At 43.9% G+C, this 22,978-nt stretch overlaps 1 long non-coding RNA gene across 1 annotated transcript in view; it reads right to left on the reverse strand.

The window, feature by feature from the left end:
• LOC127209779 (uncharacterized) overlaps positions 1-22,978 on the reverse strand; it is a 182,594-nt gene that overhangs the window by 56,205 nt on the left and 103,411 nt on the right. The window contains exon 2 of the long non-coding RNA XR_007833247.1: positions 8,794-8,837. This is a non-coding gene — a long non-coding RNA (uncharacterized LOC127209779). The remainder of the gene's footprint in view (positions 1-8,793; positions 8,838-22,978) is intronic.

The following is a 22,978-nucleotide window of genomic DNA, read 5'->3' on the forward strand; positions in this document are numbered from 1 at the left end:
TACACCGGACCCATGCCTCCTCTGCCAGGGTTCCTCTGAATGTCATTTGTAAATTCTGCAGTCAGCCATGGTCTCTCTCACACTGGACTGTGCATAGTTATTGTTACCATAATGTCCCCATCTTTGCATCCTAGCATGTAGGGCTGGAGAGATAGCTAAGCTATCTACTCTTCCAGAGGACCCAGGTTCAATTCCCAGCACTGTTGTCTGTATCTCCAGTTACAGAGAACCAACATCCTCATACTAACTTACATGGAGGCAAAACACCAGTGCACATTAAAAAAGAAAATCACAACACTTAGTTGTGATTTTAACTTTAACTACTGTTCAGTGAGCATCAGTTGCAATGAAATCTTTAGAGCCCACCAAGAGCATACTTGGGAATTAAAACCTTCTATTAAAAAGACTAGAGATATTAAAATGGACCCGCCATGGTTTCATACAGAAGCAGCTGCAAGTGATTTTCAGACCCTTAATCACTTATATTAAACATAATCCCCTTTTCCAATTGCACATGATACTACAAAGTAATAGTATTCAGTTCTGGGTGGTGGTAGCAGAGAAACAGATACACTGGCCAAGGGGACAGAAAGAAATGCCAGCTATTAGTAATGTCATGACACACAGCCAGAAAGGTAAAGGACACACATAAGGAAAAGATCTTTTCTTCAACAATGGTACTAGGAAAAACTGGAAAGCTACATGTCAAGGAATGAAACTGGACTTTTAGTTTGTAGCAGATGTAGATTAACTAGAAATACATTAAAATCTTTAATGAGAGCCCCCAGATTATAAAATTATCAGAAGCAAGGGAAAGTCTTAGGGGCATCTGTCTAGGCAGAGGTTTTTGGAAATATGACATTGGAAGTGTATAAAACTCAGTACTAGGAAGTGGATCTGTGTCACCCCAAAAGGCTTCTGCTATGCAAATGAAATAAGTAAAACAAGAGTCAGCCCAGGAAAATAGAGAAAAGCTCCATAAATCACATATTCAAAAAGTAGTTAATACTTGAAATATAAAAGGAATTCATACAACCTCATACAGTTTTTTTTAAAAAAGTAAAACGTATTTTTCTAAAGAAGGTGCTTAAATGGCCAACAGGAAAATGGAGAGAATACAAAAGCAAAGCACAATCATGTGTGTGCGATAGCACATGGGAGATAGAGGCATGAGGACCAGGAATTTAAAACAATTCTCTGCTACGGAGTGAGCTTGAAGATAGCCTGTCAAAGGGCTAAGAGGCAGCAAGCAGTGGTGTTTATACACTGCAGTAATGTGAGTTACTTGCAGACAAACATACACAAACAAGCCATAACATAACATTCAACCAGATAAAAGGAAAACCCCATCCTCAATGATGATAGGAGTGAGCCTAGAGCACATTATGCCAAGTAAAAGAAGGCAGACACAGGAAAACCTGTATAGTATGAGCTCAGTTATGTGTGTAATCTAAGAGCAAGCTCAAACTCCTGAAGTAGAGAGGTAAATGGTGACGAGAGGAAATGACAGGTGACCCTTCCATGGTGTGAACTTCCCACTGATTAAACACAGTACCATGACTACAGTTCATTATGCAATTCTGTTCACTTAAGATTTATCCCGTGTTCCTTAAGTGCCTCCCTTGCTTCCCACACACATATGAAATGGCAAGTAGGCATTGAAAGGGGTGGACTAATTAATTTGATTATAGTGGCCACTACATGATGTCTGTCAAAACTTCACAAGATATATGTTGAATTACGCAAAAATTTTATTTGCCAATTGTCTTCAAAAAAGCTGAAGTAAAATAAGAAAACGTTTTCATTTTTTAAAAGCATTCCCCTCAAGTAGAAATGGGCATAAGTAATATGCCTGACAAGTTTTTGCTACAAAATTTCTAAGTGTAACTTGCTTCTAGTAAATTCTTTCATGTTTATAAAATGTAAACTTGGAAAAACAAAGATACAAACAACAACAACAACAAAAACTAAAATACTAACCATGGCTTTGTAAATTCCCTTCTCTGTGAACCGTGTTCACCTTTAAAGGTGAAATGAAGGGCACTGTGTTCAAAAGAAACCCTCATCCTAGGTGGCAAGCTGCTAAGCCACTTTGTGACCACCTAGGATAGCACAGCTTCCTGGAACGACGCAGAGAAGTGACCTCAAAAGCTGTTCTTTCCATCTCAGATAATTTGTCTTCTAGGGAATGCTGTCCACAGTGTTTATCCATGAGATCAACAGTAAAGCACCAGGTCAGAAAGGCACAGCCGTCAAAGACACATGGTCTGAACTCAGAGACTTGGGGTCAAGTGCCAGCCTGGCCAATTCCACACTCCTGAGACAAATTAACCTCTCTCTGTCTCACTCTTATCATTTGTAAAATGAAGTCAGAGTGGCATCAAATACATAAAGAGGTCAGAAGGATTCCATGAGCTATTGCACTTTCTAAGGCTTGCCCAGTACCCAGCATATCTCACTCACTGCATACATGGCAACTGGTAGTAAGATCACAGCTTTGACCCGGGTCACGTAACAAGACACCTTCCAACTTGTTATGCCTGAGCTAACTGAAGGAATCATATCATCCAGAATACTATAGAAGATGAATAAAAACACAAAGAATGTGCCCATGGTATGCTTTGTGTCTGCTCTCAGAGAAAGTGGTTACTCCTCTTTCCAAAGGTAAGCCTTAGAGCACACATCACACTTGGCAGGATTTTTGTCAATCCGCAAAGATAATTTTTAGTGGTGGTAAAGGTGGTGAGTGTACCCCCATGTATTTGGAGGCCAGCAGTTGGTGTCTGGTGCCTTCTGTTGCTCTTCTCCTATTTTTTAAGAGACAGGATCTCTCACTGAACCAGGAGGTCACAATTTCAAACAGGCTAGCTGGCCAGTGAGCTGCCAGGGTTCTCTTGCCTCTAGGCCCCAGCGGTAGCACTGCAGATACACACCACCTTCCTGAGTTTGAAAAACAAGTGCTGTGGATCAGAGCTCAGGGCCTGACACACAGTATGCATTTTACCCTCTGAGCCAGCTCCCTGGGCCCACAGAGGATATACATTTTGCAAATCAGTTTATACTTTAATGATTCTGAGTATCATGCTGCAACATTCCTTGTATATGAGAATTCTACACCTGAATTTCTCATGGGTCTTCTGCAGAGTAAGTGAGTGATTTTCTTTAGCCACATGGGTTCTCAAAAGCATCTTTATGGCTGTGTTTAGTTGTCCACAAAGGCTTGAGAGGCATTCACAATGTATACTGGCCGCAGTCACTCAAATAAAATACTTGTTACCAAATTAATATTTTTAAGACATTAAATCAGCATCAAAGAGTGTCCTGGATACTTTTCTATTGCTGGGAAGAGACACAATGACCGTGGCAACTTATGGAAGAGTTTATTCATGGTAGAGAGCGTGGCAGCAGGCAGGTAGCAGGGGCTAGAACAGCAGCTGAGAGCTCACATCCTGAGAGGAGATTTGGAAGCAGAGAGAGGAGACTGGGCCGGCAGGCTGGCATTTTGAAACTCAAAGCCATCCCTAGTGACACACCTCCTCCAACCAGGCCACACCTCCTAATCCTTCTCAAACAGTCCTACCCACTGCAGGCCATGCATTCAAACATATGAAATCTATAGGGGCCTTTCTCATTCAAGCTACCACAAAGAATATCAAGTAATTGAGGAGAGGCATTTCTGTAGATAGGCAGGTCAAAAACAGGGAGAGACCATGGGCACATATTCATTATAAGGTGGGAGGAACCTGTATCCATGCATGGATGAGTGGAAGAAAAAAAAATGTGGTATGTGTTTACCACAAAAGATCTTTCAGCTTTTAAAGAAGACCTCCTGATGTACACGTTTCATAAGGAAGGTCATCATCCTGACAAAAATACACGAAGCACAGAAGAACAAATACTGCATGTCTCAAATAACATGAGTGGACAAACTCAAGGTCAGCAAGGAGAACAGGTTGTTGGGGGCTGGTAGGATGTGGGAATAAAGTCAGCATGTCACACCTGCGGCTTTGGAGTAAGAAGATGAAAGCTGTTCAGGGGATGCAAGTAGTGATGGCTGCATGACACTGTGAGCAAGCTTATGGACAGTAAGACACAACCCACAGCAGGAAGCTTCCTGTCAGGCCTCTTACAGCCTAAGAAATATCGTTGCACCAGTTGGGCTTAGCACTACACACTCAGGATCTCAGCAGCACTTGGGGGGGGGGGGGGGCGGGGGTGGACGCAGAAGGATCAGGAGATCAAGTCAGGAGTACATAATACGCTGTACCAAACACCAAAACAACAACCAAACTTTCGTCTTAGCCCCTGCAAGCTGCACAGAGAAAAAGGAGGAATGGTAGTTATCAGTGACCTTGAACTAGAGAAAGCATCCATGGGGCCAGCGAGATAACTCAGCGGGTAAAGGATCTTGCTGCCAAATCTGATGATTGGAAGCCACAGGCTGGAAAGAGAGAGCTGGTCTCCTGCAGTTGTCCTGTGACCTGCACGTGCGCACAATGACATAAGTGCACCGCCGCCTCCCCATCCGGTCATGAATGGATAAATAAACAATAAAGTTTTTATATAAAAAAAAATTCAATTAGATAATTCTGAGCAAGAAGAAAAATGCTGAGAGACCTGGGACCAATATCTACTTAATTCTCATCTTTAAAAGAATAGAAGGAAAGGAAGGGAGATGGGAAAGATGAGGGGACAGGAACGTCAAGCAGGAAGGAGAAAAGGGAATAAAAAGCTTCTGGTCCTCTCACTTCAGGAGAAAACATTGCACACGCTACTACCAAAAATTAATAGGAAAAACACTCCCGCTGACCGAGATGGGAGCCAGGCCACAGTCACAGGACCCCTGTGCTCTGCTTGGTACCTGCAATGCTCAGAAGAAAAGCAATAGGAAAAAAATCCCAGGGTCCAGCATGTGCCACAGCCTCCAAATGGAACCTGACCTATCCATAATCTTTACTGTCAAGGCAAAGCCTAATAAATTTCAGTAAGATGAATCCCACTAAGATCTCGCATCGCTAGCCTCCAGTGAAAACACTCGATTAGATCACAGGACCCAGCCAGGCTGGCTCTCCACTTCAGCGCCTGCTTCTCAAGCTTTGCTGACAAGACACGACAGGCATAAGGACAGAATTATTTCTCCTCCTCTCTGTCCTTCCCTGCAGCCACATTTACTGGCGTTTTATAGTCTCTTTCCACTGGGCACGCTCACAAGAGGCAGAGGTGAGGCGCTCCGTCATGCTTGCACCCTCATGCCTTCCGTCACACACCTTCAGAGTGCGTTCAGAATACCAGGGACTGCTGCCAGAGCTGACCGGGGATTTCTTTTGAACACTAAATAAAAGCTAACAAGGCAAATTATCTTTGCCTCTCGAAAACCCTAGCTGCACATTGCAAATCCCACTCCAGTGAGGGGTGGAATGGGAGATAATGGTTTCATGAAAGACATTTTTCAGGGGGAATAGAAAATCCTGGTTTTGATTAAGCTGATGTTTTTTCCTATGGCAGGCTACAAACAACCATTTTTGTTTAAAGTGTGTGTGTGTGTGTTAACTATCAAATTTGGAGGTTCTAGGAGCCAACATGATCCCAAAGCAGCCTGTGGGAGGCTTCCACCTCACCTTTAACATAATCTTTCTCTGCTATCAGGTCAGCCCTTGGCATTTATATCTACACCTGATTTACAATGATCCTCAAGAAAAAAGTTTTCACAGATTTGACTTATTTTCCAGATTCATAACCAACATGGCCAATATGGTATTTTGCATTCCTTCTGATTACAGGTTTTGCTGGAATTAGAAACAGGTGGCACGTGATATTCAGGACTGCTGGCAGCAAATCTGCATATCAACAGAAAACAGGAATTTTCTAATCACATAAATCATATACTGTAATCACATGGGAAGACCATTCTTTCCATTTTCCTTAGTAAAAAATGTGTTTTAAAGGGCCAAAAAAAAAAAAAAAAAAAAATCAGATGTGATCAAGGTCAATACAACCTAAATAACCTCTCGTAGGGTGTGGATTTTCCAGAGTGGTTGGGGAAATACATACAGGCATGTTTATTTCCCCAGAAGAAAACAGTTGCCAGAGACCACACAGAGAGGTTTGGTTTGGTTTGTTTGGTTGCAAAGCTGGGGCTAGAACCCAGGCCCTTGTGCAGGCAAAGCAAGCACGTGCAATTGAGGTTTTGACTTCCAATTTGAAACAGTCTTGCTAAGTTGCCCAGGCCGGCCTTGGAACTCACTGTATAGCCTGCTTAGACCTTGACCTTGAGACTCTCCTGTCTCAACCTACTGAATAATGAGGTGACAAGCCTGTCGACTCCAGGCAGATTTCAGACCTCCACGACCAGTTACATATAATTTCTTGAGCTGATTAAACTTCCTCATCTTGGGAAATGAAACTGGGTCTTTATTTCTACCGCATCTGCAATCAGCAGGGAGATGAAAAGGCCATGACATAAACTAAACATTGGTGTCAAAGAAAAAATAAAATAAAATAAAACTTACCTCTAACCTTTTTTTTTTTTTTTTTTTTTTAACTGGAAAAATAAAATGTGTTTTCCACTAAGATTTTTCTTTTTCAAAGCTGTTTCTACTCAAGGCTAGCGGTCTATTTATTTTCAAATGACACACAGGAAACCTCCCAACTGCAACTCAGATTTACATCTGGCTAATCCTGAAAATGTGACTGACCGAATTCATGCTGTTTATTTCTAATGAGTTCTGTGATTTGGGGCTAACACATGTGAGAGATGGCGAATTAACTCCGGAGAGTCAGCAGCAAGCAAGCTCGTAATCATGGAGAATGCGAGTCAATTTCTAATCATGCTTGCCAGAAGCTTGGGGGTGGGAGAGACAGGTGATAAAGCCAAGAATATCAGAACCCCTGTCTCCCTTTCCTTTTTCCTGTAGACTACTTCAACACTCCATCAACAAACACAGCTCAAGTTTTCCTTTCCATAATTTTGGAGATTGAAAGGAAAGCTCTACCCCCACTCCCACCCTGCCCCCGACCCTGGTAGTTGTAGAAAAATGAAAACACTTCACACTGCAAAATGCAGTGTCAGTCTCTGAGAGTACGGTGCCCGGAGCTACGTCCACTTACAATCAGAAAAGGACAGAGCTAAATAAAAAGAAGATGATGTCATGTGCGTGTTACAGAAAGGCACCGTCTAGTCAAGACATCTACAACTAGGAAACCATGATCAAAATCTCCGTACCTAGACAAAGACTGGGCTGAGTGTCACAGAAGGCTGAACACAAGCTCAAAACAAAACAACAAACCAACCCAAAGATAGCACAAGAATCACCCTAGCACCAGGTCCCTTGGGGCGTAAGAACTGAAGCTCTCAGGGCGTTTACTCATCACAGGTAAGGGCCTGCAAGGGCTGTAGGGGTTCAGTTTGTTCTAGCTGAATCTCAAACCAAAAGCCAGCCTTCACCCCAGGTTTCTATCCATGACTGTAGCTGCCCAGGCCCCCAACACAATCCCGTATCTCCTGGAGCCAAGCAAGTGATTCAGATGGCCAGGCAGCAGCAGCTGAGAAACACAACTCTGAAAATCCTCACACATCTTTGATTTCTGTCCCAGAAGATCATGGTCACCAGTTCTGTCCCCAGCTCCCGAATATGCTTCATAAGACGGAAGCAGACTGTGTTTCCATCTCTACAGCTAGAGACTGAAGCTGGCTTGGTACGGATGTCTGAAGGCAGTGGAAGGTTAGAGCCATCCAAATGACACCAAACACACCCTATTATGAATTTAAAGTGCATCTGGACGTGTTGTCATGCTACACACAGTGAAAAATGCAAAACAGGGTGAGCAGAGAGCTTAAAATTTAATAACTGTATACCAGTAGTTTGCTTAACTCCACCATCTTGAGAATCATCTGGAAGGCATGTTACAACAACCCCCAGTCAGAATCTCTGAGTCACTAGCCAGGGGATGGGTCTAATTATCTTCATTTTTTAATTAGCATTTGCATTTCTAGCAGCTCACCTGTGATGTGACAGCTGCTGATCGTTCTGTGGTCAACTGCTTTGGATTTAACTCTGGCAGTGTTTGCACAACCGAACACTAGTTGCCTGCTACATAGGAAAGCCTTAGTTAGGACTGCTACTAAGGTAGGTGGAAGAAATGGTACTTAGGTTTACAAAAACTGTTCCCATTTTTAAGGGACTCATATTGGTGGGGGAGGGGGGACATGGAATTCAAAGCACTGTAGTTAGAATTGGCAAGGACTGAGGTTTGATGATTAAAAAATAAAATGCCAGTCAACAGATATTAGATGAAAAAGTTTATTAAATGAGCATGGGGAAAGAAGGAAAGGGGGAGGAGAGAAACGGAGAGTTAGAGAGAGAAGAAGAAAGAGAGAGGTAAGAGAGAGATAGGAAGAAGAGAGGTGAGAGAGAGCCACAGGGAGGGGTTTGGCCTTTTATAATCCTGGGTAGGGCCATGCCCAGTGGGAGGTAGGCAATGACATCACAGGTAGGCTACTGGGGCAGAATCCTAACATTAAGGAGAGTGATCTGCTTCCTCCAAGGTAACCTTTAGCCTAAAATTAGGGTTTAATGAATGTTAGTTAAGTAATGCATAGTTTGTATCATCATAAGGTACACAAATGAATATATAAAAGTTAAGCTGTTATGATAGAAAAAATAGAAACAAACAAACAAACAGAATAACTGTGAAGAGGAGAGGAAGAAAGGGAAGAGGTTCATCTGAGACTTTGGGACACTAAGATCTTCCATTCCATACGGAAGTCCTCCCCAGTCAGGAAAAGCCCCTTACCTGAGTATGCTGGGTGTGGAGGCCTCTGCAGTCCCCTGAGAGCACTACAAGAGAAAGGGAAACTGAGTCACACAATGGAAAGACACCATAGGATGAGTTTCACACATGTTTCTGTTGAGTGCAAAAGTCCCTGGAGGACCTAACGCTACCCTTGCACTTGACCATTCTAGAACCATTCCAGACACTCACTGCGGAGTACCAACTCTCCAGACTTGGCAGCAAAGCTGGAAGCCTTCAGCAAGGGCAGGCACAGGTCCAGTCCTGCCACTCCTGTCTAAGGGGTGGCCTGCAAGGGCATGTAGCCATCTCTATCCTAGACTTCATGTACTGGTGATGGATTTCTCCAGACTAACGCTCAAAGCTAAGAGGCCTTCACTACACTGGAGTAATTACTAGTCCTGGGATGCTGCAGTGTGTGTGTTGGGAAGGAGGGTGCACATAGTACCATATGTGGTATGTACCCAGTGATATCTTTTCATGTGTATGGGAGTTTGGCCTATATTATGTATGTGTACCACTCACATACCTGATATCCATGGAGACCAGAAGAGAAGAAAGAGTGTGGACCCCTTTGGAACTGAAGTTACTGATAGCTGCAACCTGCCACACAGGTGCTGGAAATTGAACCAGAATCCTCTGGTAGAGCAGCCAGTGCTCTTTACCATTGGAGCCATCGTCTCTCCAGCCCCTACTTCAGTGATTTACGTAGCCTATCTCATTTAGCCTTTGATACGATTTTGTAAAACTAGTGTTGATGGGGATGGGGAGCCGGGTCAGCTGGTGGTACCCGCCATGCAAGCAGGAGAGAACCTGCATTCCATTCCCAACACATAGATAAAAGGTGGGTAAGGCATGGCAGCATGCTCTTGTGATCTGGGTGCTGGGGAGGCAGAGGCAAGGTGATCCCTGGACTTCTTGGCCTGCCAGCTTACACTACTTGGGTGAGTTCCAGGAGACTCAGAGACACCCCCCCAGCCCTACCCCACCCCCCACCCCCCCACCCCCGCCATAAAAACTGAGGTAGCTAGCTAGTGCTGAAACCTGACACCCGATGTTGACCTGTGGCCTACCCAACTTAGCTACAGAAGGTTCTGGAGACCAGAGTGGAGGATGTGCAAAAAGCTGCCCCTGTCACAGAAGTGGCAATGGCACTCACAGATCAAAGCCCCAACCTGGTGACCTCAGAGAAGAACTTCATAACAGCACCATGTGCCAGACCGTGGGTGCCACTCTACCGCTGTTGTCACATCAAAACCCCAGTGAACACTGACTCTAAGACTTAAAAAGAAATGTAAGATTATATCAAAGGTCAAGTTTGTTTTCTATGCCCAGGCTTATCTTTTTCAAACTCTGGCATTTTATGAGCATATGTTTGATTACAAAATAATAACTCAATAGAGTAGAGAACAGAATTAGCTAATAACACTTTGATTCAGGCTTGGATACACTTACAGTCAGCACTGGAGAAGTAGAAGCAGCGGGCTCTAGAGTTCAAGGTACCAAGGGCATTTGAGGCTAGCCTGGGCTATGTGGAACCCTATCTCCAAAAAAAAAAAAAAAAGCAAACAAAAATTCAACTCTATTTAAAAGCTGTATTTGCCTTTCACTGACATCCCCCTTAAACACATGCAGAGTTCATGACACGGCAGGTTTTTCTTGACACAGGAGGGCACTGGGAAGCTCTGTTAGCCTTTACATTTTTTAGTAGCTTCACCATAAAGTACTTATTTTCTAAAAGTCTGCTTCCAAAGAGCACAGTTCTTGGCAATTTGGGCAGATTCAGCTTTTTCAGAGTGGCTTCCTCCCCCCCCACCCCGCCCCAGGAAAAATAATTGCCTAAGGATTAGAAATCTATGGCCTTCCTCCTGGGCCAGGGCCGCGGTGCATCCTCAGTAGGTGAAGGCACTGCAGAAAGCAACTACTAAGATCTCTAGGGCTCGAGGTCATCTCTCTCTGGGTACTGGGCTGCACATAATTGGCAAAACACATTTGTCCTGTGAATCAGGTAGCAAGATACCCGTTTGATAGATCAGCAGTCATATCCAGGACACACCTGCTCTGGCTCCCTCTGGGTTTAAAATAATCCAGCATTATCAGCCTCCCCGATTAAGTACAATTAATAATTCTGAAATGCAGAAAACAAGCTTGGGTAAATAGAATGGTCTGGTCGCTACCGCTACTCACAGCAGAAAATACCAACTGTGCACATGGTAGCAGCTTCCCAACTTCCCACTGACCTTGGGGTGCTAATGAGGCAGCTCTGCAGAGACTGCATGAAAAAGCAGCCTACACTTAGCTGGCCCTAAAGCAGATTCACTCTGCTCCCTCACCACAGCAGGAGGGCTCCACTAATTGGGTTGTACAGGAGATGTGGCCTGAAATGTGCTGTCCTGGAGCACATCTCAGGAGCATACTGGACTACACACATGCACATGCACTGGAATGTATACATGTATGCATGCGTACACGAGTGAGTGTGCACATGCATGCATACACACACATAAGCACATGCACAAACACACATGCTTACAAATACAAGTGCACACTCATACACATTCTCCACACTCACTTTCCTTGCTTTTTTTTTTTTTTTTTAAATTCCCCAAAAACCCAGGTGGACATAATAAATGTAGCTTTTGAAATTAAAGCATATGTGTATATGTGATGAATTTTGAGGGAAAAACGGGTGGAGATGGTTTTTGTAAGCATCAACCTCCCCAATCAGCTTGGTGGTAATGACCACAGACAGAAACAACAAAGGCTTCTGGTGAAAGGAGAGCCTCTAATCACATTAGCTTGCAGCTCTGAAGGAAGATGGTGGCTCCGATTCTCCCTTTATACATAGAAACTTCAAAAAAAAAAAAAAAATCCCTATTTTCTTAGGACATCTTTATGGAGGAAAGCGTGCATGTCTTTGAAGGCTCACACAAAACAAACAAGAGTCTTTACAAGACCTCCCTGACCACCCAGGGAGAATCAAATAGTATTTTTTTTCCTCCAGTAGGCCACCCCAGGATACCGGGAATAAAGAGGAGAGGGAGGAATTCATCAAGTAACCAGGATGTGCTTTTCAAGTGTGGCTATCAGACTGTTTTAATCTAAATATTATGCTGTAGTTTTTCACTAGCAAAGCCCACAAAAGTCTACTGATCCATTTATTGGATAGAAGTTGTTTCTAAATCACAGAAAAACAGGTTAAAATCTAGGAAATGGCAAAGGAGGTATGTGGGGGTGGGGGGAGGAAATGAAGGAGTTTTTCTTTTTCAAATCCTGAGAACAGGGCAGAGGCTTTTAACAGTGCTGATTATCAGAGTGGTGGGGGTGGGGTGGGGGAGGGGCTGGGAGGGGTTCTGAGACCCTTAGTGCAGAACCTCGGATGAACTGTTCACTGGCTTTGCTGATGGAGGCATCAGGGGGCATAGCTGGCACAGCACCACATGGAGAGCTAGGAGCATGCAGAGTGTGTCAGAATCTTAAAAAAGATTTAGAGTAGTACACATCCGTCTCGGTCCATGTCTCTGCACAAACTCTCCATGTAAGCCAAATAAAACCCGGAGAGCGGGCCTTTCTAACCAACTCAGGCTGTCTTCCCTGCCCATTCCCTACAGTGACCATTTGGACGCCCATGCTCCCCATCTCCAAAGTCCCCACAGTTCAAGTAAAGGATGTGTGCACCTGCTTGAGCCAGTTTATTGATGGTCCTGAGTGTGTGTGTGTGTGTGTGTGTGTGTGTGTGTGTGTGTGTGTGTTCATGTGGGTATTGGTGCACAATTGTTTATGCCTCAAATGTCATTCCCAAGAAGCTATCTGCCTTATTTTTGAGATAGAGTCTCTTACTAGACTAAGATTTGCCCATTAATAGACTGAAAGGCCACCCAGCTCCACCTGTCTCTATGCCCTACCCCTTGCCCCCAGACCCCAATCCGTAGTACTGGGATGAAGTGCACAAGCCAAAATGCCCAGCTTTTTACATGGATACTTGGGCTTGGACTAGGATCCTTGTACTGAGTTGGCATTTTACCAACTGAGCCCCATATTGTTGGGGTTGTTTTTTTGTTTTTGTTTTTTTTTTTTTTTTGCTTTGTTTTGGTTTGGTATTATTTTTGTTTTGTTTCGTCTTTTTGAAACAATGTTTATCTGTGTAACAGTCGTGGCTGTCCTGGAACTCACTCTGTGAACCAGGGTGGCCTCCAACTTACAGAGCTTAGACTGCCTCTGCCTCCAGAGTGCTGGTACTAAAGGCATGTGCCACCACCACCCAGAGCATAATGGTCTTTTATTTCTCTGAAACGACCTGCTGACCTTATCTCTCTACTGACTATTTTTATGAAGAGCCAGTGTCTTGCCTCAGTTTCTCAGCTCATAGTGCAGATATGAAAATTAGCAGTGTTCCAGACTGCAAACATTAGGTGAACTAAGGATGCTGATTAACTGACAGTGTTGACAGGTGTCAGTTGACACCAGGAGCAAAGATCTGCTAAAGCTTTTCTTAATTTCTACAATGAGAATACACGCTGAAAAATATTGCAGGATCTTGAGCTAATACGATCCTCTAAATTTCCCAGGCACACAAAAGAGAGAGAGATACTGGCATGGTGATGATTTTGCACGTCTTTAATCCCAGCACTCAGGAGGCAAAGACAGGTGGATCTCCGTGAGTTCAAGGCCAGTCGGGCCAGGTCGACAGAGTGAGTTACAGGACAGTCACTGGCTACCCATGGAGAAAGCCTGTCTTGAAAAACAACAACAATAAAACAAACAAGCAAATAAACAAAATAACAAAGAAAGAATTATCTCAACCACACTATCACACTGTTACTAACAGAAATGTTCCTCGTGTTGAACTTCAGTGGATAGATCGGCAAGTGGAATAAAAGACGGATGAATAGGATGGATGCATACATTAACAATTAGACAAAACAATGAGATATAAAAGCAGACCAATCAGGCAACCAGCTAAATGATCAAGACGCCATCCATCAATCAGAGCCTGGGTGATAAAATACTGGCCTGCTACACAATAGCTACCCCATCCCTCATGCCTTCATATACTAAAAAAAAAAAAAAAAAAAAACAAGGGAAAAGGGGGGGGGGGTACCATTTCTTTTAATTTTTTTAATAAAATCCAGATCAGGAACACCTATCATGTAGAAGAATTTGAAATAATAGTATTCCTTTTCAACTCCAGGATTTCTTCATTTAAAGTCCAGTTGTGTTTAAAGCCTTTTCATTAAAAAAAAAAAAAGGATCCTGTTTTCACCTTGTGACATTTATTCATGCCACAGGTGTGCCTGAGTGACAATGTCACATCCCAACCCCAAGCTCTTCACCCCAGGAAGCATACAGACCATTCCTGTGAAGAGCTCCCAGCTCAATGTCACCTCTTGCTCTTCTCCTCCAGTCTGCCACCTCCATCTGTCCCTACATTTATTCAGCACAGTGCAGCCCCAGCACGGGAACAATGAGCAGAGTTAGAGAAAGGCAGATTGCAAAGCGGTTGGTAGGCAGACGCTTGGAATGGAAGGCTCTGGGTAGGGGGACCCGTTTCCCTCTCCAAGGTGCAGGGATGTCACACATGTTTCAGATGAGAGGGACCTGGAGCATCAGAATTATTTCCTAGGATGTCTCCCTATGGGGCCACAAGACTGGATAGGTCCAGCTTAAGGAAACAGTCCGTCACCTGTGCATTCTGTCATCGAGCCCACAAATGCCCACCTCAGGGACGGAGAGGTGCCTAAGTTGGTAAAGTATCTGCCACACAAACATGAAAGCCCAGGTTGAAATCCCCAGTACCATGTAAAGGGCTGACTGCGGTAGTGCACGCTTGCAATCCTACCCATAAGAAAACAGGTGGATTCCCTGAAGCTACTGGCCAGCCAGTGTACAAGATACCTGAAGCTACTAGCCAGCTAGTGTAACTGGACAGACGAGCTCCAAGTTCATGAAAGACCATGTCTCAAAAAATAAGATGGCGTATGCGTATGGCTGGGAAAGACACCTAGCATTGCCCTCTGGCTCATTGCCCTCTGGCTCTACACACACACACACACACACACACACACACACACACACACACACACACACACACACACGCATCTACATGCCACAAACACACACACTATACATATAATCACATAGAACTCCTACCTCTCTCCACACCTCTTAGAACTATGAACATCACACTAAAAACATGACCTGGGTAGTATGTTGAATAGAAAACGCATGGTGTTAGATGACCACTGGAGGCAGAGGGAAGCTGTGGAAAGCTGATTCACAGCAAGGTCCCTAAGCTGAACTGCCATTGCCACAGCCACAGCCACTGCCACAGTCACAGCCACCACCACAGCCACTGCCACAGCCACAGGGCTGTTCTCATTACTCACAATCTTAGTCACCAGCAGTCCGATTCTGTTCAGAGTCCTTCAAAAGCAAAACAAAAACCACTCACATAACTTTCATTATTACATACTGTTTTAGTTGTTCTATCTTAAGATGTTATGCTTGTTGGTCATTTATGATAGATATACAAAGGGATCAAGAAAGCACAGTTCTTAAAGTATATCACATGTGATGGGGGAGGGGACAGTGCTCCTTTCCCCAGTAAGGAAGGGTCCAGCCTCTTTTTTGTATCAGTCTACAACATGAGCACTTGAGGAGATCATGGACCTTCTCTGTAGCAGACTCCTTCTAGATGGGTGAAAGGATGCTTCTAATAGTCCCTCTGTAGAACTCACCTCTGGTCAGCCCAGCTGAAACAGCATCCCAGCACACCTCTGCCTCCACACTATGCAAAATTTCTTTATACTTACTGTTGCCTGACATTAAATTTTATCTTGTTAGCATTATTCTGCAGTCTCTTTGTCCTAATGTAATATTCGTTAGTGTAGGAATTATCTGTTTTACCTGTGCACTCTCAGGACTCAGGACTGTAACTAATAGAAATAGGTAATTAGTAATTATCCAAAAAGTAACAGATAGGGGCTGCAGAGATGGCCCAGAGGTTAAGAGCACTGTCTGTTCTTCCAGAGGACCCGGGTTCAGTTCCCAGCACACACACATGGCAGCTCACAGCTGTCTGTAACTGCAGTCTCAAGGAATCTGACACTCTGCACATCAATGCACATAAAATTAAATAAATTACTTCCTTTAAAAAGTATCTGGCACTGAGTATGGTGGCGCAAGCCTTTAATCCCAACTCTCAGGAGGCAGAGGCAGGTGGATCTCCGTGAGTTCGATGCCAGCCTGGTCTACAAAGCAAGTCCAGGACAGCCAGGATTACAAGAGAGACCCTGTTGGGGAGGAGAGGGTGGGGAGAGTAACTGACATCCACTTTCTATATCAGAAGCTTATTGGTGTGCCCCCATTGTCACTAAGATGCTAAGGACAATGTTTTGTGTATTCTAATACAACAGGACAGCTGCCTTTGGTTATCTACAAAGGATTGGTTCCAGCACTTTTGTGTGAAAAGTTCCCAAGTCTCTGAGTTTAAAGATGGCATGGCATTTTCACAGAACCCCCACTGCCATCTTCTTCCCTCACTGGACTATGAGGAGTCCCAAACATAGTATAAGCACTAAGTGAATAGCCAATGGCCTCTATTGTTTAGAGCCGACAACAGGAACATCAACCCCACAGATGGTCAAGGCAGACATAAGTCATTTTCTACACTTGGTCGGACCTACGGGCACAGAAGGCAATCTCAATCTGCAACACGTTGATCTTGGCCTCTGTTCTGCTAGCTGAGGTAACTCAGGAGCAGGACCAAGAGAGAGAGGGGGCGGGGGTGTTCTGAAAGGTTTTTAAGGCTGTCACACCCAGCAGTGCAGGCAGGAATGGGGAAGCACAGAAACCACATCAAAGCTAGGGATGACCTATGCATGACGTAACTGTGCAGCTTCAAATGCAAAGGGAAAGACGCTACTTGGGAACAAATGGGCCTAGACTAAAGGCTGCCACCCTGCGTAGAACAGCCAGGCCTATCAGGTGACATACATCTTCTAATTGCGGTCAGAAGGGGAGGCCTCTGCCCCACGTAGTTTAAGACAAAATTAAGTTCACCCTAAGAGAGACTGCACTGACATGGGGATGAAGGCCAGGTCAGAAATGTTCGTGCTGGAAGATCTGTGCAGAGCAGACACACTGGGCAACATGCAGAATAAAAATCTCTCACCAAACAGATTTCTGGGAAGGTAGGAAAAAGGAAAAACATACGTGTAACAAGTGTCTTCGAGTGTTTTCTGTTGCTATGACTCAATACTACAGTCTGGTGAATATATATATATATATATATATATATATATATTCCCCCCCCCCCCCAGGAGCACAGACTAGCACCTGCTGAGGGCCTAGTGTTGCATCAGATAAGGCACAGAGACTGGCATGCCCATGTAGCTGGTAGCTGCAGTCCCTCCTCTTCCTCCTCTAAAGCCACTAAAGCATCATGGGAACTCCACCCTCCAACCTCTGCTAATCCTAATGACATCCGAGGGCCCCACTTCCAAATCCCATTAGCACATGAACTTGGGGATTACAGTTCCATTAAGTAAATTTTTGGGGGTGACAACATGCAAACAGTAAGGAGGGTATTTAAAAGTCATTTTAAGCGTAATATAGTATCTCACCTCTCCTTTCATTTAGCAATGATCTTGTCTGCACAAACTAGAAGGAGGTTAATCACAAACTTAGCAGTGTGTGGTAATGCGACCTCGGCTTTTCACAGATCCGTTTGCAGTGAGTGAGTGAAATTTCAGTTCAGCTGCAAAATCATACCTGAGCTAAAGCTTTACTTGCCAGGCTACTGTAAGGCTTAGTGTGGAGGGGAGTTCCAAGAGAGAAGCTGCATCTTCCACTGATTAACTGACTCCAACTTCAATGAGCAGAAATAGAAATAATGCAGATCTGGACTATAACTACAAAACTGTCTTGGACTACCTTTAGCCCTTCTAGTCCAGGTGCTGCCCATTGCCCACCTCTGTGCTGAATCTACCATCTTGGCTTCGCTGTAAGCCACTTCCTGACATACCTACCATTGTAATTGAAAAGTGTCCTGATTTATGACTTTTTTGTTGTTGTTGTCCTGTAACTCTAGAACCCTCATAAAACTCCTGCCACACTGGATCATGGAATGTGAGGTAACTTGAATATGTATCCCCAGGCCATGGGTACTCACATTTGGTTTTAGATTAAATTTTCTCTCGTCAGCTGGGCGTGGTGGCGCACGCCTTGAATCCCAGCACTCGGAAGGCAGAGGCAGGCAGATTGCTGTGAGTTCGAGGCCAACCTGGTCTACAAAGTGAGTCTAAGACAGCCAAGGCTACACAGAGAAACCTTGTCTCCGGGGGAAAAAAAATTTTTTTTTCTCTCATCTCCTTTTATGATTCTACTCTCACCTTCCCCCCCCCCCCCCCGAACTAAGACATTTTTTTCTCATCCAGAAGACAGTGAATAAATACAGTGTAAATGCTACCAATAAGCAACAATACTGCTTAAGGTTACATTGTTCTGTAGATAGGATATTCTAATTTCAATGATAGTCCATTATTTTTTAAAAGACAATGCACTATGAACATTACAAAATATTTATGTAGCCAGGCATGGTAGTACACAGCTATGATCCCAGCATCTAGGAGATAGAGGCAGGAGGATGAGGAATCCAATGTCATCTTTATCTACATAGCAAATAGTTTGCCAGTCTGAGCTACATGAGACCTTGGCTCAAAAAAAAAAAAAAAAAAAAGTGCCTTTCCCCTCTCTAGGCACCTCCCCGAATGGTTTTCAGTTACAGGAAGGAAAAGAGGGAAATGAGGGCTGTGTAGAAGAAACAGGCTGAGTAATGGAAGGAAGTGAAGGAGCCAAGGGAGCCAAAGGGGGGGAGGGGGGCAGGCAGGGACTGAGCAGGAGATCAAGCAGGCTAGGCGAATTCCGCCACGATGTTTGCACTCTATTCACAGTGAATATCCCAGACCCCTGCAGACCCTGAATGTCTCCTCACAGAGGGCCAGGACACAAATGGCAGATGATGTCAGCCATTTTTTTTCCCCTTTTTCTTAAACCACAGCAGTAGCATCTGCCAGAATATGTCCTCCCATCCATCTATCTTTCCCTTCGGGGTCCAGTAGCTCTCCTCCTATCTATCACAGGGAAGAAATCCCTCTGCTCCCCAGGGCAATTCCCACCCTTCCATTCTTCGTTCAGCAGCAGCAGCAGCAACAACAAAGACGTTTATGAGGGGCCTGTCAACATTTGCCCTCTGTGAGACGCTGTGCCAAGCGGAGCCACGAGACCGAGTTTCGTCTTTAAGGAGCTTCCGAGCAAGATTATTGTTTGGTTTTATAAATTTGACCACCAGAAAGGCTTAGGGTGCGTGCTCTGTAAACAGCAGGTCTGTGGCTCTGGGTACAAAGAACGACATGTATTATAAAAGCCACCATAAATCAGGAGGGGGGAGGGGTGTCCTTTCACACTCCAACACTGTCTGTGGTGAAAGCAGGAAGTGGATTTCTAAGCTTATGGGCCCAGCTCTTTGGAGAAATGCCTTCCATGTTTCCAGTGCACTTAGTACTATTTTGTTTAGTTGGTTGTGCCCCCAACCCTGTGTCCTCTTGTTGAAGACACAGATAATCATCTGAACCACGTGTTACTGACGTGTGTGTGTGTGTGTGTGTGTGTGTGTGTGTGTGTGTGTGTGCACACGCGCGTGTTTATGTCCTGGGATAATTGAGCCACACATCACTTCTTGCAGGACAACGTTCAAGTGCAAAGAATATTAACTGCAAAACAGGAACTAAAGTGGGGTCCAGGGCAGCCTTCCTATTGATGAATAAATATGCAAAGAAGTTAATTTTACCCTGAGATATATCATGATTGTTGTAGTGTAGAAAATGAAAATATCTGAGGCTTTCTTACAGAGAAGCTCAAATGGCAGAAGAGTGTTTGAAATTTTCTGTCTTCCTGAAGATCAGAAAGCCTTGCAGGCTAATCCGTTCTCCCTCAACAAAGGGCATCTGCAAGGCGTCATCCTCTGAAAAGAATCATTCTGACAGACCTAATGTATTCTTTTCAGAAAAGCCTGTTCAGAGGACTCCACAGAAAACGCATCACTGGCCTCGGACACCGCCCATCTAAACAGTCCCAGCCCTTTATAAGTAGGTGAGGCCAAAGCATTTTCAATATATTCCAGATATTATATTGAGCTAGGAAATAAGAACAATAACCCTGAATGGTATATACTTTTCACACTCTCTTGTTCGACCAATATTAGAACTGATATTTGAAAGAGTTGCTATGCTTTCAAAGAACATCTCCCAGGAAAGCCACTTGGAATTCTAATACATCAAAAAAATATCCTTCAGTTGAGAAATTCTAAACTGTATCAGTGATATAATTGAACACAGTTACCCCAATAACAAGAATAATTACAGCATGGCATTATTGTAACAAGGCATCTTTTCTCAGGAACTCAGTGTGTTTGTAAGCATTTTCTCATGCTGGGATAATATGGCAAGAAAATTAGAATATAGGGAATGTTAATAACTTGTCTCAGGTCACTGGTCATCTTGAGTGGTAGATCGAGATGTGAATTCCTGATTCTAGCCCACTGATCTAACACATTAAGTATATAGATTTCAGCTAACAATCTGGAGAATTCTATTTCAAGTTTGCTCCTTTTTTTTTTTTTTTTCCCCTGTTTCCATTGCTGCCTACCCTTCTATTGGTGAAAACGAAGAGTAAATATTTCCACACATGGCCAGAATCCTCCTTCTCCCTATATTCTTATGGCATGAAATTGACAACAACAACAACAACAACAAAAGTCCTTCCTATCCATCCCCAGCATGGGAAGCAAGAAGGTTCTCTGGTACCTATCAAAACATTTAAAGTTCTCTTTTCATCAAATGTATTTTTCCTCAGTCCTTTACATACTCTTGTTTTATATATATATGTGTTTTATGGGAGTGAACACATATACATGGGTGCACATGTGCATGCACACCAGAGGTTGAATTTCTTCCTTAATCTTTTTCCATCTTATTTGTTTGAGATGAAGTCTCTCACTGAGCCTGGAGCATATTTATTTGTCTATGCTGCCTCACCAATGAGCCTGGTGTCTCTTCGTGTCTTTACCTCCCCAGTGCTGGGATTATAGACAAGCGCCACCATGTCTGGCTCTTATATGAGTGCTGAGGATTTGAATTCGGGCCCCCATACTTGCCAGACAAAATATATTCTGAGAGAGAGAAAGAGAGAGAGAGAGAGAGAGAGAGAGAGAGAGAGAGAGAGATTTGTATTAATACACACACCTCTGTTGGGGGGAGGGGCGATGTTATTGGTTTACAAGCAATCCACTAGCCCACTCCTAGGTTGCCCAGCAACCTGATGTCATCACTTGCGGCCGCCAGGTATGTGCCAGATGCACTTCAGCTGCTCAGCTGCACACAAGATATAAAAGGACCAACCCACCACTTTGTCTCTCTCTCTCTCTCTTCTCTCTCTCTGCCTCAGTTTTTGTGCCCCTACCTCAGTTTCTCTACCTCTCCCCTCCTCATTTCATAATAAACATCTTTCCTAATATTAAATATGTTGCAGCAGATTTCTTAACGATAACAGGGTTGTTTGAGGAGGTCAGAAGAGGTTTTCAGATGCTATGAGTTACAGGAATTTGTGACTCACTCAACAAGGGTGCTGGAAACTGGACTCCAGTCCTCTGGGATGGAAGCAACTACTTTTTACCTCTGAATCATCTCTCCATCCCCCTCAATATACCATTTATTTATTTTGTAGTCTGACCTGGAGCTCATTATGCAGACCAGGCTGGTGTCAAACTAATAGAGATCTATCTGTGTCAGCTGTCCCCTCCCAAGTGTTAGGATTAAAGGTATATAGCACCATATCCAACTATATTTTTTATTATTTTTATGTGTGTGAGTATTTTGCTTACATGCGTGTTTGTACATTACTCAAACAGGCCAGAAGAGAGTGTCAAACTTTCCCAGAAATTGGTATTACAGTAGATGATGACCCACCATGCAGGCCAACTAAGTGGTCTGGAAAAGCAACCAGTGCTCTTTATTTGTTTGTTTGTTTGTTGGTTGGTTTGGTTTGGTTTGGTTTGGTTTGGTTGGTTTTTGAGACAGGGTTTCTCTATGTTATCTTGGCCATCCTGGACTCGCTTTGTAGACCCAGGACCTGGAACTCACAGTGATTTGCCTGCCTCTGCTTCCTGAGTGCTGAGATTAAAGGTGTGGGCCACCACGCCCTGCTGTGCTCTTACGTCTTAACCATCTGTCTAGTCTGTCCCCAGCACATTCTTAATGCACAAGGTCTCTTGCCTGTTGCTCTTCTGTATTTTAAGTGTTTCTTCATGCACACTTTCTACTTGCCTTTGTTCCTTAAGACATACCTGATTAATTAAGATATGAACTGCTAAAATAGAACTTTGTGCTCCACTTGGTCCAAAGCTGCCACCCCATCTGTACAGCCAGATAAAATAGCCACACCTTTTTCCTCTTCCTAACCAGAGAGTTCTTACTTATTTGAGCAGGACTAGACATATTACTATGTGGTATTTCATTCATTATGTATTTTTTGATACATGTATTAACTTATATGTTGTAACATGCCACAGCATGCATGGGGAGGTCGGAGAACGATCTGCAGGAGGAAGTTCCCTCCTTCCACTCAGTTCTGGGGATGGGACTCAGGTCTTTAGGGTAAGCAGAGAAGTGAGAAATGTCTTTACCTCCTGAGTCATCTCTCCAGCCTACAAAGAAAGTTTATAGATTTTTGTTTAAATAGGTTTGTTGTTTTTTTGTTTGGTTGGTTGTTGTTGTTGTTGTTTTGGTTTTTTCAGACATGATTTCTCTGTGTAGCCTTGGCTGTCCTAGACTCTTATTGACCAGGCTGGCCTTGAACTCAGAGATTCGTCTAGCTCTGTCTCCCCCAGTACTGGGATTACAGGAGAGCGCTGCCACGCCTGGCTTAAATAGATTTCTTAATCCACATATATCTGACACAGTTTTCCAACAGGTCTCCATTTTGGGGACTGGGGATGTAGATCAGTGGGTAGAGTTTGCCTAGAATGAAACAGGGCCTTGGTTTGATTCCCAGCCCTTCATAAATCAGGCATAACAGCACACACTTATAATCCCAGTACTGTTGAGGTAGAAGCATAGAAGCAGAGTGTCAT

The sequence above is a fragment of the Acomys russatus genome, chromosome 3 (assembly GCF_903995435.1).
Source record: "Acomys russatus chromosome 3, mAcoRus1.1, whole genome shotgun sequence".
NCBI lineage: Eukaryota > Metazoa > Chordata > Mammalia > Rodentia > Muridae > Acomys > Acomys russatus.